Consider the following 15205-nt stretch of genomic DNA (forward strand, 5'->3'; position numbering starts at 1 on the left):
AGTTATAATGGGTGACTTTAATATGCACATAGATTGGGCTAACCAAACTGGAAGCAATACGGTGGAGGAGGATTTTCTGGAGTGCATAAGGGATGGTTTTCTCGACCAATATGTCGAGGAACCAACTAGGGGGGAGGCCATCTTAGACTGGGTGTTATGTAATGAGAAAGGATTAATTAGCAATCTCGTTGTGCGAGGCCCCTTGGGGAAGAGTGACCATAATATGGTGGAATTCTGCATTAGGATGGAGAATGAAACAGTTAATTCAGAGACCATGGTCCAGAACTTAAAGGCGGCTAACTTTGAAGGTATGAGGCGTGAATTGGCTGAGATGGATTGGCGAATGATACTTAAGGGGTTGACTGTGGATGGGCAATGGCAGACATTTAGAGACCGCATGGATGAACTACAACAATTGTACATTCCTGTCTGGCATAGAAATAAAAAAGGGAAGGTGGCTCAACCGTGGCTATCAAGGGAAATCAGGGATAGTATTAAAGCCAAGGAAGTGGCATACAAATTGGCCAGAAATAGCAGCGAACCTGGGGACTGGGAGAAATTTAGAACTCAGCAGAGGAGGACAAAGGGTTTGATTAGGGCAGGGAAAATGGAGTATGAGAAGAAGCTTACAGGGAACATTAAGACGGATTGCAAAAGTTTCTATAGATATGTAAAGAGAAAAAGGTTAGTAAAGACAAATGTAGGTCCCCTGCAGTCAGAATCAGGGGAAGTCATAACGGGGAACAAAGAAATGGCGGACCAATTGAACAAGTACTTTGGTTCGGTATTCACGAAGGAGGACACGAACAACCTTCCGGTTATAAAAGGGGTCGGGGGGTCTAGTAAGGAGGAGGAACTGAGGGAAATCCTTATTAGCCGGGAAATTGTGTTGGGGAAATTGATGGGATTGAAGGCCGATAAATCCCCAGGGCCTGATGGACTGCATCCCAGAGTACTTAAGGAGGTGGCCTTGGAAATAGTGGATGCGTTGACAGTCATTTTCCAACATTCCATTGACTCTGGATCAGTTCCTATGGAGTGGAGGGTAGCCAATGTAACCCCACTTTTTAAAAAAGGAGGGAGAGAGAAAACAGGGAATTATAGACCGGTCAGCCTGACATCGGTAGTGGGTAAAATGATGGAATCAATTATTAAGGATGTCATAGCAGTGCATTTGGAAAGAGGTGACATGATAGGTCCAAGTCAGCATGGATTTGTGAAAGGGAAATCATGCTTGACAAATCTTCTGGAATTTTTTGAGGATGTTTCCAGTAGAGTGGATAAGGGAGAACCAGTTGATGTGGTATATTTGGACTTTCAGAAGGCGTTCGACAAGGTCCCACACAAGAGATTGATGTGCAAAGTTAGAGCACATGGGATTGGGGGTAGTGTACTGACATGGATTGAGAACTGGTTGTCAGACAGGAAGCAAAGAGTAGGAGTAAATGGGTACTTTTCAGAATGGCAGGCAGTGACTAGTGGGGTACCGCAAGGTTCTGTGCTGGGGCCCCAGCTGTTTACACTGTACATTAATGATTTAGATGAGGGGATTAAATGTAGTATCTCCAAATTTGCGGATGACACTAAGTTGGGTGGCAGTGTGAGCTGCGAGGCTGCAGAGCGACTTGGATAGGTTAGGTGAGTGGGCAAATGCATGGCAGATGAAGTATAATGTGGATAAATGTGAGGTTATCCACTTTGGTGGTAAAAACAGAGAGACAGACTATTATCTGAATGGTGACAGATTAGGAAAAGGGGAGGTGCAAAGAGACCTGGGTGTCATGGTACATCAGTCATTGAAGGTTGGCATGCAGGTGCAGCAGGCGGTTAAGAAAGCAAATGGCATGTTGGCCTTCATAGCAAGGGGATTTGAGTACAGGGGCAGGGAGGTGTTGCTACAGTTGTACAGGGCATTGGTGAGGCCACACCTGGAGTATTGTGTACAGTTTTGGTCTCCTAACCTGAGGAAGGACATTCTTGCTATTGAGGGAGTGCAGCGAAGGTTCACCAGACTGATATATCAAGAAAGACTGGATCAACTGGGCTTGTATTCACTGGAGTTCAGAAGAATGAGAGGGGACCTCATAGAAACATATAAAATTCTGACGGGGTTAGACAGGTTAGATGCAGGAAGAATGTTCCCAATGTTGGGGAAGTCCAGAACCAGGGGTCACAGTCTAAGGATAAGGGGTAAGCCATTTAGGACCGAGATGCGGAGGAACCTCTTCACCCAGAGAGTGGTGAACCTGTGGAATTCTCTACCACAGAAAGTTGTTGAGGCCAATTCACTAAATATATTCAAAAAGGAGTTAGATGAGGTCCTTACTGCTAGGGGGATCAAGGGGTATGGCGAGAAAGCAGGAATGGGGTACTGAAGTTGAATGTTCAGCCATGAACTCATTGAATGGCGGTGCAGGCTAGAAGGGCCGAATGGCCTACTCCTGCACCTATTTTCTATGTTTCTATGTTTCTAAAGAGAAACAGGCAGATGGCAAGAGGGGCTGCAAGACAGATTCACAGGCAAGAGAAGGGACAAGTGAAGAGTGCACAGGCAGGTGAGGAACTGAAACTTTCACTAGAAATAGATACAAGGTCTTGCCCAGTACCGTGCCTGGTAGGCAGGGAATTTAGTAGAAGGGTATGAAATCCCAAGGGTATTTCACGGAGGTAGATCAGATGCCAAACCACAGCCATTTTGATTCACTCCATGTGGCATCAAGAAACAGCTGAGCACACTGAATACATTACCATCACCATAGGCAGTCCCTCAGAGTCGAGGATGACTTGCTTCCACATTAAAAATGAGTCCTCAGATGACTGATAAGTCCGATGCGGGAACTACAGTCTCTGTCGCAGGTTGGACAGATGGTGGTTGAAGTGCTGGTTTGTTGAAGGGCTTGGGTTGTCATGCGCTCCTTCCGCCGTTTGCACTTGGTCTTTGTTTGCTCCCAGCAAAGAGTCTCGAGGCGTTTGGCGCCTTCCCGGATTATTCTTTTCCACTTTGAGTGATCTTGCGCCAGGGATTCCCAGGTGTCAGTGAGGATGTTGAACTTCTTCAAGGAGGCCTTGAGGGTGTCCTTGAAGTGTTTCCTCTGCCCACCTGGGGCTCGTTTGCCGTGTCGGAGCTCCGAGTAGAGCGCTTGCTTTGGGAATCTCGTATCAGGCATACTGATGATGTGGCCTGTCCATCAGAGCTGATCGAGCGTGGTCAATGCTGAGGATGTTGGTCTGGTCGAGAACACTGCCAATGGATTTGCAAGATCTTCCGGAGACAGCATTGGTGGCTTCTCCAGTGCTTTGATGTGCCTGCTGTATATAGTCCATGTCTCAGAAGCATATATGAGAGCAGGTATCACTACTGCTCTGTAGACCATGAGCTTTGTGCCGGTTTTAAGGTTGAGGTCTTCAAACACACTCTTCATTAGACAACCAAAGGCTACACTGGCACATTGAAGGCATTGTTGGACCTCGTCATCAATGTCTGCCCTTGTTGACAGTAGAGTCCCGAGGTATGGAAAATGGTCCACGTTGTCCAAGGCCTCATTGTGGATTTTGATCATCGGGGGGCAGTGCTGTGTGGCGGGGCAGGTTGATAGAGCACCTTTGTTTTACAGATGTTTCGTGTAAGGCCCATATTCTCGTACGCTACGGTGAATGTGACTGGATACAGCAAAGGTTATGGGCCCCGACAACATCCCGGTTGTAGTACGGAAGACATATGCTCCAGAACCAGCCATGCCCCTAGCCAAGCTGTTCCAGTACAGCTACAACACCGTCATCTACCTAACAAAATAACACATTTGCCAGTTATGTCCTGTCTACAAAAAACAGAACAAATCCAATCCAGCCAATTACCACCTCATCAGCAAGTGACGGAAGGTGTCGTCGACTGTGCGATCAAGCGGCATTTAGTCACCAATAAGATGCTCACCGATGATCAGTTTGGGTTTTGCAAAGACCACTCGGCTCTAATCTCATTACAGCCTTGGTCCAAACATGAATTCCAGAGGTGAGGAGTGACTGCCCTTGACATCGAGGCAGCATTTCACAGAGTGTGGCACCAAGGAGCCCCAGTAAAACTGAAGTCAATGGCAATCGGGGGCAAACGCTATTAGAGGAAACTCAAGTTGGAGGACAATCATCTCAGCCTCAGGACATCGCTGCAGGAGTTCCTCAGGGCAGTGCCCTTGACCCAACCATCTTCAGCTGCTTCATCAATGACCTTCCCTCCATCATAAGGTCAGAGGTGGGGATGTTCGCTGATGATTGCAGTGTTCAGTTCCATTCATAATTTCTCAGATAATGAAGCAGTCCATGCCCACATGCAGAAAGACCTCGACAACATTCAGGCTTGGGCTGATAAGTGGCAAGTAACAGTCGTGCTACACAGGTGCCAGGCAATGACCATCTCCAACAAGAGAGTCTAACTACCGCCCCATGACATTCAATGGCATTACCATCATCGAATCCCCCACCATCAACATCCTGGGGGTGACCAGAAACTTAACTGGACCAGCCACATAAATACTGTGGCTACAAGAGCAGGTCAGAGGCTGGGTATTCCACAGTGAGTGCCTCACCTCCTGATTCCCCAAAGCCTTTCCACCACCTAAAGGGCGCAAGTTAGGAGTGTGTTAGAATACTGAAGAAGCTCAAAACCATCCAGGACAAAGCAGCCTGCTTAATTGGCACCCAATCCACCACCTTAAACATTCACTGCCTCCACCACCGGTTCAACGTGTCTGCAGTGTGTACCATCTACAAGATGCACTGCAGTAACTCGCCAAAGCTTCTTCAACAGCAGCTCCCAAATCCACAAACTCTGCCACCTCGAAGGACAAGGGCAGCAGGCACTTGAGAACACCATCACCTGCAAGTTTCCCTCCAAGTCACACACTATCCTGAAATGTAAATATATTGCTGTTCCTTCATCATTGCTAGGTTAAAATCCTGGAACTCCCTCCCTAACAGCACTGTGGGAGTATCTTCACCACGCAGACGGCAGCAGTTCAAGAAAGTGGCTCACCACCACCTTCTCAAGGGCAATTAAGGGTGGGCAACAAATTCTGGCCTTGCCAGCAACGCCCACATCCCAGTAATGAATAGGTGCCAGAGTGACAGATCTGAGCTCATGGATGGATGAACCTGTGATGCTATCTGCCATGTCCTCTTGGATGGCTCGCCAATTTATAGGATTCCAGAGAGACTCTGGTTCCAAATGCTTCGAGGTTGACCTGTATTGGGGACAATGATTTAACTTTGTTCAGCACAAGCAAGACTTAATACATTACAGTATCAGAACATAGAATAATTGAGACTTGTATTACCCAGTTATCCTCTGGGTAGAAGCAGCAACTGTGAGCAGGCTGCACCTGGTGTCTCTCTCTCTCTCTCCCCGTCTCCTGGGTGTCTCTTTGATTTGTCCTGAAATCTTCTACAATTTGGGGCCATTGAGACCCCCTTCTTTTACCCTTACTCTCATTGAAAACCTATGGAATCCTCCTGAACCACTCACTGGCTGACACCCAAACCCAAAATGCAATCAGAAATATGCCATACATTCGTAACAGCTTGGTTTATGCAGGTTTTTAGTCTTATGACACACTTATATCATTTGCTTTTGACTATCAAGACTCATATCTGGGGTAGTTATGTCAATACAAAAGGAATGTCTCCATAGGTTGAGATACGGTCCCTGCTGTTGGCCTTTGTTTTCATCACTGCAGATATGATGATATTCCAGCACAATTCCAACTGCATCTGACCTTGGTTCCCAAGCTAACTGCAGTCTATTCGACCATGGCAATCTCTTCCTCACCCCAGGTTATCTGGTTACAACTTACTCTTAGAGACTTTTAAGCATAAGAAAAAGGCCCTTACATGGTATATATAATTCATGTTATACTTGCATGCAGTTGATGATGATTACAAACCTCTACATTTAATCCTGAAACACGATAATAGATCTATTACTGATAAGATATTAAAACAAGTATTAAAAAAAAAAATCAACCACCATGTAACTCAACAATCTTACTGAGACAAGAGGCAGGGACTGTATCTGAAATTCCATTAATTCTCTCAGTTTTTCTCACTGTCTCTCTGCTAGCAGGTTTTGATGCAGTCTGCATTTTTAATATTTGTTCAAGCAGGCCCAATGCCGCTTTCTTTCATTTTAAAGTCGAACCGGGTCTATTGCAAGGCATATTACACTAGTTTAAAAGCATGATTATTCAAGAATCGGTGTGCATTGACTAACAGTTACATAATACAAACTTAAACCTACAATTAATAATGCTTATTTCATTTTGTTCATATTAGTTAGTGGGAATCTAAAATGCAGATTTCTCAGGATTTGTAGTCTACGTTACAGTTGATGATTTAGAGAGATATAGTCCAGTAATCCTTCACAGTAATTTCAGGGAGCTAGCGAGAAAGCTTAAGGGAAGAACCAGTGTAGTACCATTCTTTGAAATACTACTGGTGCCTTGTGCAGCAGCAGCAAGGAAGCCCAGGATAAGAGATATCGGGGTAGAAATTCAGCACCACCCGAAATGAGTCGCACCCACCGCTTCTGAGGTGTTATCACCGCCACTGTGGATGACGTGGTCTCCTGGGTGAAATTCAGCTCTTTGGCATTTTTTTTGGAGCGGACTGGAAGTCAGTCATAGTGGGAGCGGTAGTGCTGTGGTGAGTACTCTAGAGGGGCGGAAGTGGAGGCGGGACAGAGTCTCCGCCGCTGTCAGTCATCAGCCTGGCGCTGATGACATCATGACACGTGTGTGTCACCACATCTCTCCCCTTCACTTAAAGGGGAGAACCGCTGCGAGCCCTGCGATTATTTTAGTTAGATCCACTGGGCCACCAGGGCAGGTTTTGGCCGGGCCAGCAGCCCCAGCCCGGTCGAATCCAGGGGCATAATTGTCAGGCCCACCTGGCAGTCAGCCGACATAAAAAAAATGGCGGCAGTGGCAGTGCGCCCTCCCCTTGAATGACTGCCGCACAGCCATGCTGCACACACTGAAAATACAGTGCACCGACAGAAAAAGCACTCAGCGGCCCGAAGATTTTTGTAGCTGAATTTGGATGGAGGTGCGGGAGATCAGCGATACGATCTTTGAGGGGTCGGCAACAGCGGGGCGAAAGTGGGGACCTCCAGAAAAATCAACTAGGTGAATTTCACTGGTGGAGGCCATTTTATCGCAAATTGGTAGCCACTTGACGCCGCCACTTTCCAGCGGTAAGAGACCTTTTTGGGAAGCTGAATTTCGGCCCCATCAGCACATAGGTAAGAACGTGGTGCAGGGGTCAATGATTTCAATTCTTAGGGAACTGAGATACCTTCTGAGAAAGAGGAAGCCATGATCAACTGGAGGGTTTTATTTAAACAAACGAACGGAGGGACGTTGAAAAGGGTGTTTAAGCTGGCAAGTTGTGGCATGAAGGTTTGTATAAGGTACAGAGGAAGGTTTAAATAGGGGGCAACAAAGTAATGCTGAATCTTAGGAAATTGGAGCCAAGATGTGCAAGAAGCAGAAAGTGAAGCTGGAGTATCTAGGGTAATTCTTGGGAATGGATAAGAATTGACTGAAAGATAGAAAGCAGTATCAGAGTGAGAGGGAAGTACTGAGTAAGGTGTCCTAGATCAGTGTTGTTTCGAATTTTTATGATTTGGATTGAGAAGTTCAAGGCAATGTAGTCACATTTTCAGATGATACTAAATTAGGAAGAACGGTGGAGTTGAAAGTGGCAACTTAAAAATTACAGAAAGAGTTGGACAAGATATGTATGTGGGCAAAACACAAGAACAAAAGAAATAGGAGCAGGAGTAGGCCATTTGTCGCTCGAGCTTGCTCCGCCATTTAATAAGATCATGGCTGATCTGATCTTGGCTCAGCTCCACTTCCCTGCCTGCTCTCCAAAACCCTTTATTCCGTTATTGCTCAAAAAACTGTCTACTTCCACCTTAAAGTTATTCAATGACCCAGCCTCCACAGCTCTCAGGGGCAGAGAATTCCACTGAGAAAAAATTCCGCCTCATCTCAGTTCTAAATGGGCGACCCTTTATTCTGAAACTATGCCCCTAGTTCTAAATTCCCCCACTAGTGGAAACATCCTCTCTGCATCTACCTTGTCGAGCCCCCTCAGTATCTTATAATGTTTTAAGAAGATCACCCTCATTTTTCTAAACTCCAATGAGCATAGGCCCAACCTGCTCAACTTTTCTTCATAAGTCAACCGCTCCATCTTAGGAATCAACCTAGTGAACCTTCTCTGAACTGCCGCCAATGCAAGTACAGGTTGAATCTCCCTTATCCGGAACCCTCAGGACCTGGCCTGTTCTGGATAAGGGATTTTTCTGGCTGAGGGGTGGTCACGTTAAATTAAATGGTACAGGTACTGAGCAAAGGAATATCGGGGCTGGCTGGCTTGGGGCTGGGAGTGCGACAGAGAGATCATGGGGGGGGGGGTGGGGGGTGGGGGGTGGGGGGTGGGTGGGGGGTGGGGGGGGGTGGGGGTGGGGGGGGGGGGGTGGGGGTGTGGGGGCGGCGGTGGATCGCGGGGTCAGGCCAGCGATTGCGGGAGTCGGCAGCAAGGAAGGACTTCAATTTGTTCATGTCAAAGTTCTGTGCATGCGCCACCTGGTGGCTGGGAATGGTTCTGGACGAGGGATGATTCTGGATAAGGGAGGTTCAACCTGTATATCCTTCCTTAAATACGGAGACCAAAACTGTACGGAGTAATCTAGGTGTGGTCTCTCCAATACCCTGTACAGTTGTACCAGGACTTCCCTGCTTTTATACTCTATCCCCCTTGCAATAAAGGCCAACATTCCATTTGCCTTCCTGATTATTTACTGTACCTACATACTACCTTTTTGTGTTTCATGCACAAGGACCCTCAGGTCCCTCTGTACTGCAGCATTTTGTAATCTCTCTCCATTTAAATAATAATTTGCTTTTTTATTTTTCCTGCCAAAATGGATAACCTCACACTTTCCCACATTATACTTCATCTGACAAATGTTTGCCCACTCACTTAGCCGGTCTATATCTCTTAGCATATTCTTTGTGTTCTCCTCAACTTGCTTTCCCACCAGAAGAATCGAAGATGAAATTTAGTGTAGACAAGTGTTAAGTATTGCACATCGGAAGAAAACACATGGGCAACACATGTATTCCATGAACAGTGTTGAAAACGATGAAGTTGAAAGAAATCTGGGAGGCTTAGTAGGCACAATGTTCAATATGACTAACCAATGCAAAACAGCTATCAACAATGCCTAGTGAACTACATAGCTAAAACAGACTACCAGTCACTATCAAACTGTGTAGTGCTCAAGTCTGACTGCACCTCAAACACAGCTGAGTTTGGTCAGCAAAAACATTCAAGTGTTAAGAGGCAGTACAGGAAGACAAAGCAGATCTCTGGTGTTAAAGGTCGAAGAGTGGAGAAATTTTGGATTTTCAGTTTGGAAAGGGAGCATCAGGGTGATGATCTTACAAAAGTATACAAGTTAGTTAAAGCTAGGGAAAAGGCTAATTCGTAATATTGCTTTAAATTAAATTACGAGAGTAGGAGAAGGGGACACAAATTCAACCCAGTAAAAAGATAATTTTAAGACGGATATCAAGAAGTACTCCTTCATAACAGAGTGATAAACACATGGAATGGACTTCCAGATAGAGCGGTGGAGAAAAGAATGCTGGAATCATTCAATAAACAATTAGATACTGCAATGGGGGAATTGTAGGGTCTTTCTGGATAAATAAACTCACAAGTGCAAAATGGCCTTTCTCATCCGTAATTATCGTGATATCATGTATCGAGATAAAAGTCATTGTAGTGAATGGGATTAATCTGTCTAATGCACTTATATTTGCCTGTGGCGAGTGTCATGGTATTTTTTTTAAAATTAGTTCCTGGGACGTGGGCAAGTCCAGCATTTATTGTCCATCCCCAATTTCCCTCGAGAAGGTGATGGTGAGTCGCCTTCTTGAACTGTTGCAGTCCATGCGGTGAAGGTACTCCCACAGTGCTGTTACGGAAGGATTTTGACTCAATGATGATGAAGGAACGGTGATATATTTGCACGTCAGGGTGATGTGTAACTTGGAGGGCAACTTGCAGATGATGGTGTTCTGATGCGCCTGTTGCCCTTGTCCTTCTAGGTGGTAGAGGTCGCAGGTTTAGGAGATGCTGTTGAAGAAGCCTTGGCGAGTTGCAGCAGTATATCTTGTGGATGATACACACTGCAGCCACAGTGCGCTGGTGGTGGAGGGAGTAAATGTCTAAGGTGATGTATAGGCTGCTAATCAAGCAGGCTGCTTTGTTCGGGATGGTGTAAAGCTTCTTGAGTGTTGCTAGCGCCTTCATCCAAGCAAGTGGAGATTATTCCATCATACTCCTGCCTTGTGCCCTGTAGATGGTGGAAAGTCAGCTTTGGGGAGTCAGGAGGTGAGACACTCGCCACAGAATACCCAGCCTCTGACCTGCTCTTGTAGCTGCAGTGTTTATGTGGCTGGTCCATTTAAGTTTCTGGTCAACGGTGACCCCCCCCCCAATGGAACTGAACACTGTGCAATCATCAGCGAACATCCTTACTTCTGACCTTATGATGGCGGAAAGTTCATTAATGAAGCAGCTGAAGATGGTTGGTCCGAGGACACTGCCCTGACGAACTCCTGTAGCGATGTCCTGAAGCTGAGATGATTGACCTCCAACAACCACAACCATCTCCCCGAGTGCTGGGTATGACTCTAGCCAGTGGAGAGATCCCCACCCACACCCCGCCCTCCCCGATACCCACTGACTTCAGGTTTACTGGGGCTCCTTGATGCCACACTTGGTCAAATGCTGCCTTGATATCAAGGCCAGTCATTCTCACCTCATCTCTGGAATTCAGCTCTTCTGTCTATTTTTGGACCATGGCTCTAATGAGGTCTGGAACCAAGTAGTCCTGGCGGAACCCTAACTGAGCATCGGAGGGCAGGTTATTGGCAAGTAAGTGGCGCTTGATAGTACTGGCAACGACCCCTTCAGTCACTTTGCTGAATACAGTAAAGGCTATGGGCTCTGACAACTTGTTGGCTGGCGCAGACACTATTGGTAAGTACATTATGGAATCTAATGCGGGAGTGATCTCCTGGACTAGTTTCAAGCACCTGGATAGGTCGGAGAGGAATTTTCCCAGATTTTTTTTCTCCAATTGGCCTGGATTTTTATCTGTTTTTTTGCCTCTCCCAGGAGATCGCATGGCTGTGTGGGGTGGAGTGTAAAATGTTGCGATACACGAGGTATTGCGGTTTTGTGGGGCAGACTGGTTGGGCCGGATGCTCTTTACCTGTTTGCCATTGTTCATCGTTCATAGGTTTATAATTAACCTTCAGGGCTGCTGACCGAGGGCCAGGTGGCTCTTTGGCGGCCAAGATCGCCTCCTTCTGCACTGTAAATTTCTATGTTTCTATTGAGAGTAGACATGGGGTGGTAATTGGTCGCATTGGATTTGTCCTTTTTGTGGACAGGACGTACCTGGGCAGTTTTCCACATTGTCGGGTAGATGCCAGTGTTGTATCTGTACTGGAACAGGTTGGCTAGAGGCGCAGCTAGTTCTGGGGCACAAGTTTTCAGCTGGTTGTCGGAGCCCATAGCCTTTACTGTATTCAGTAAGGCCATGAATCAAACTATGATCTGGACAGTAATGATACTGCAACATAATGTGAACTGAAGTCAAAGGAACTAGTATGCCTTGGCATATGTTACATCATCATCATCATCATAGGCAATCCCTCGAAATCGAGAAAGACTTGCTTCCACTCTAAAAGTGAGTTCTTCGGTGACTGAACAGTCCAATATGGGAATTGCAGTCACTGTCACAGGTGGGACAGACAGTTGTTGAAGGAAAGGGTGGGACTGGTATGCCTGTGCTTAATTTCTGCATACTCTCGGCAATGAGACTCGAGGTGCTCAGCACTCTCCAGGATTCTCTTCCTCCACTTAGAGTGGTCTTTGGCCAGGGACTCCCAGTTGCATTTTATCAAGGAGGCTTTGAGGGTGTCCTTGAAACGTTTCCTCTGCACACCTGGGGCTCGCTTGCTGCGTAGGAGTTCCGAGTAGCGCGCTTGCTTTGGGAGTCGTGTCAATGTGGCCCGCCGAACGGAGCTGGTCGAGTGTGGTCAGTGCTTCGATGCTGGGGATGTTGGCCTGATTGAGGACACGAACGTTGGTGCATCTATCCTCCCAAGGGATTTGCAGGATCTCCAGCGATTTGAGGTGTATATGGTCCACGTCTCTGAGCCATACAGGAGGGTATCACTACAGCCCTGTAGACCATGAGCTTGGTGTCAGATTTGAGGGCCTGATCTTCGAACCCTCTCTTCCTCAGGCAGCTGAAGGTTGCGCTGGCACACTGGAGGCGGTGTTGAATTTCGTCGTCGATGTCTACCCTTGCTGATAATAGGCTCCCGAGGTATGGAAAGTGGTCCACGATGTCCAGGGCCGCGCTGTGGATCTTGATGCCTGGGGGACAGTGCTGTGTGACGGGGTCAGGTTGGTGGAGGGCCTTTGACTTACGGATGTTTAGTGTAAGGATCATGCTTTTGTACGCCTCAGTGAAGATGTTGACTCGAGTTCAGTTTCTGAATGTTTGCAGACGCAAGCGTCGTCCGCATACTGTAGCTCGACGACGGAGATTGGGATGGTCTTGCAACTGGCCTGGAGATGACGAAGATTGAACAGGTTCCCACTGGTTCTGTAGTTTAGTTCCACTCCAGCGGGGAGCTTGTTGAGTGTAAGGTGGAGCATTGCAGCGAGGAAGATCAAGAAGAGGGTTGGGACGATGACGCAGCCCTGCTTGACCCCGGTCCGGACATGGATTGGGTCTGTGATGGATCCGTTGGTCAGGATCTCGGCCTGCATGTCGTCGTGGAGCAGGGGGAGTATGGTGACAAACTTTAGGGGGCAGCCGAAACGGTGGAGGATGCTCCATAGTCCCTCGCAGTGGACGGTGTCAAAGGCCTTTGTAAGGTCAAAGGCAGCCATGTACAAGGGTTGGTGCTGTTCCCTGCATCTCTCTTGCAGTTGTTGCGCCGTAAAGATCATACAACTCTATATTCAATACTTTGTTTCCTCATTAATCCACTTGACGAAACACTTTCAAAATTAGCAAATGAAATTTTACATTGCAAGTATCAACATTGCAATGTGCTTTAATCCTTATACTACTCCTTCAGTCAAGGTCTGTGCGTCTCTCCCTCCATCTCTCATTCCAACCCCAACTCCTCCATAAAAGTCAGTTTGAGCTCATTAACGTAACAATTAAACTTTATGATTATTTTAGCAGATCACCCACAGTATTGCTCACGGTGAGTCGGATGACATGATGCTTTATAATAACAGAGGCATTATCAATAAAGAGCAATGAGAAAACTGTTACTATACACGACTATTAATATATGTATCTATTTCAATAAAAACAGTGTAACTGGTGTGCATTTCCTGTCCCTCATCCTTCTTCATTTTCTGCCATCAGACTTCAAGGCCGAGAAGTCTGGCCCGTTAGGCCTGGCTGATCAGGCCGGTTTCAGTGAATAAATGGTGGCCGCCCACTTCCGACGCGGAATGCTACAGCTGCCATTTTGGGCAGGTCAGCAGCGCTGCTGTTGCATGCGCTCAGTGCTAATATAGAAATTAGTCAGATCATGACGTCAATCAGCGTGAAAGACTGAATTGATGCATGACCTGATATTTTGGATGTCGCCGCTCCTTTTAACAGCCTCTCCAAAGCACGCACAGCAGAATGTATGTTCAGCTGTACAATGGACCCCGTACCAGGGACACAAGCAACTGTCAGGTAAGTCTTAGATTTTTGCTTTTGTACTGGTTTCTTTACATTTTATTTGAGTAGTGGCTTGGTGTAAGACATTTTAAAAGTTGTTAAAGTGTGAAGGGAGTGCTGTTGGACGTTTTCATGGCTTTGGCTCTTAAAGTTCTCCGAGAACACCACTTGCTCCCAGTCCTGGGGGCTCTAGTTGCAGTCCCCCTTGGGCTACAACATGACATGGAAATGGAGCAAAGGCAGCAAAAAGAGGACATGCTGCTCACAGAGGGAGGAGAAGGAGGAAGAGAAGGAAGCAGAAGCAGCAGAAGAGGAAGAAGCGGAAGCAAGGAGGCAACCCAGACAGCCCCTTTCTGGCCGGGATATCTGAGATTGAATCATCAGGCTGCGGTACGAGTGACCACAACCCCAATTCCCCTTTCAACATTTGTACCACATGTTCCCTTCCCTTTGTTACTGCCCATAACAGCGTTCTCTTGGCCACAATGCTGAAATAAGAGCCACCACAAAGCTTTTGAAGATGCATTCACTGATCTTGTCCACTTGTCTGAGGTCATGAGATTTCTTGGGGCACTGGAGCCAGGTCCTGGGGTCCTGGAGGGACACTGCTGGCAGTGACGCTCTCGGCGATTTGGTCCCACATTCTTCTTTCTGGAAGGCCTACTGGCCCCCTGTAGGTAGTGGACATCTCTTCCAGTGTTCACCCCCTGCTTGAGTGCTGCATCCAAGACTCTGCGGGCCCTTTCCCTGGCCTGTTGAGCCATTTGGGTTAGTGTTGGAGCATTTTTAATATTTTTCATCAGCAGAAGGCAGCTCACCTTTAAGAGGTGCAGACTGCCTTTAAGAGGCGCAGGTTAGCTTTAAGTAAATCTAAATTTGCTCGAACACTGAAAACTTGGGATTCCTGCTGAGCGCACAGCCTGTCAGCGTTGGGCTGTGCGCTACAATCATTATAATTAAGCAGGCAGCACAAATTTTACGTGCTGCCTGAGCTCCTTGAACGGGCATGGGCATATCGCGGTGCCCATGCTCATTTTTCAGTGCGAAAGAATTTCACCCCCCCATGTCTCCCACTCAAATTTCTATGTTATTTAAAAAAGGTATAAAGAAACCAAGGAGTCATTCGGAATATACAGAGAAACTCTCCAACAACAAAAAATAATGGAGTCAGAACACTATACCTAAAAAGAAACAAAGCCAAGGTTCTGACCTAAAACTTAACAATTAGACTCTGAATGAAATCACACAATGTTTGCTTATACCACTTAGATTTTGTGATGTTTGAAATACAGCTTCACCTTAGCAACAAAGTAATATGTAGTACATTAAATAACATGGAGTTCCTGTCATTATAAACTGCACCTCATC

General features: G+C 46.6%; 1 protein-coding gene across 2 annotated transcripts in view; it reads right to left on the reverse strand.

Moving 5' to 3' along the window:
* Window positions 1–15205, reverse strand: part of mms22l (MMS22-like, DNA repair protein) — a 203387-nt gene that overhangs the window by 133948 nt on the left and 54234 nt on the right. The gene's annotated exons all lie outside the window — the stretch shown is intronic.

Source organism: Pristiophorus japonicus, chromosome 7 (assembly GCF_044704955.1).
Source record: "Pristiophorus japonicus isolate sPriJap1 chromosome 7, sPriJap1.hap1, whole genome shotgun sequence".
NCBI lineage: Eukaryota > Metazoa > Chordata > Chondrichthyes > Pristiophoridae > Pristiophorus > Pristiophorus japonicus.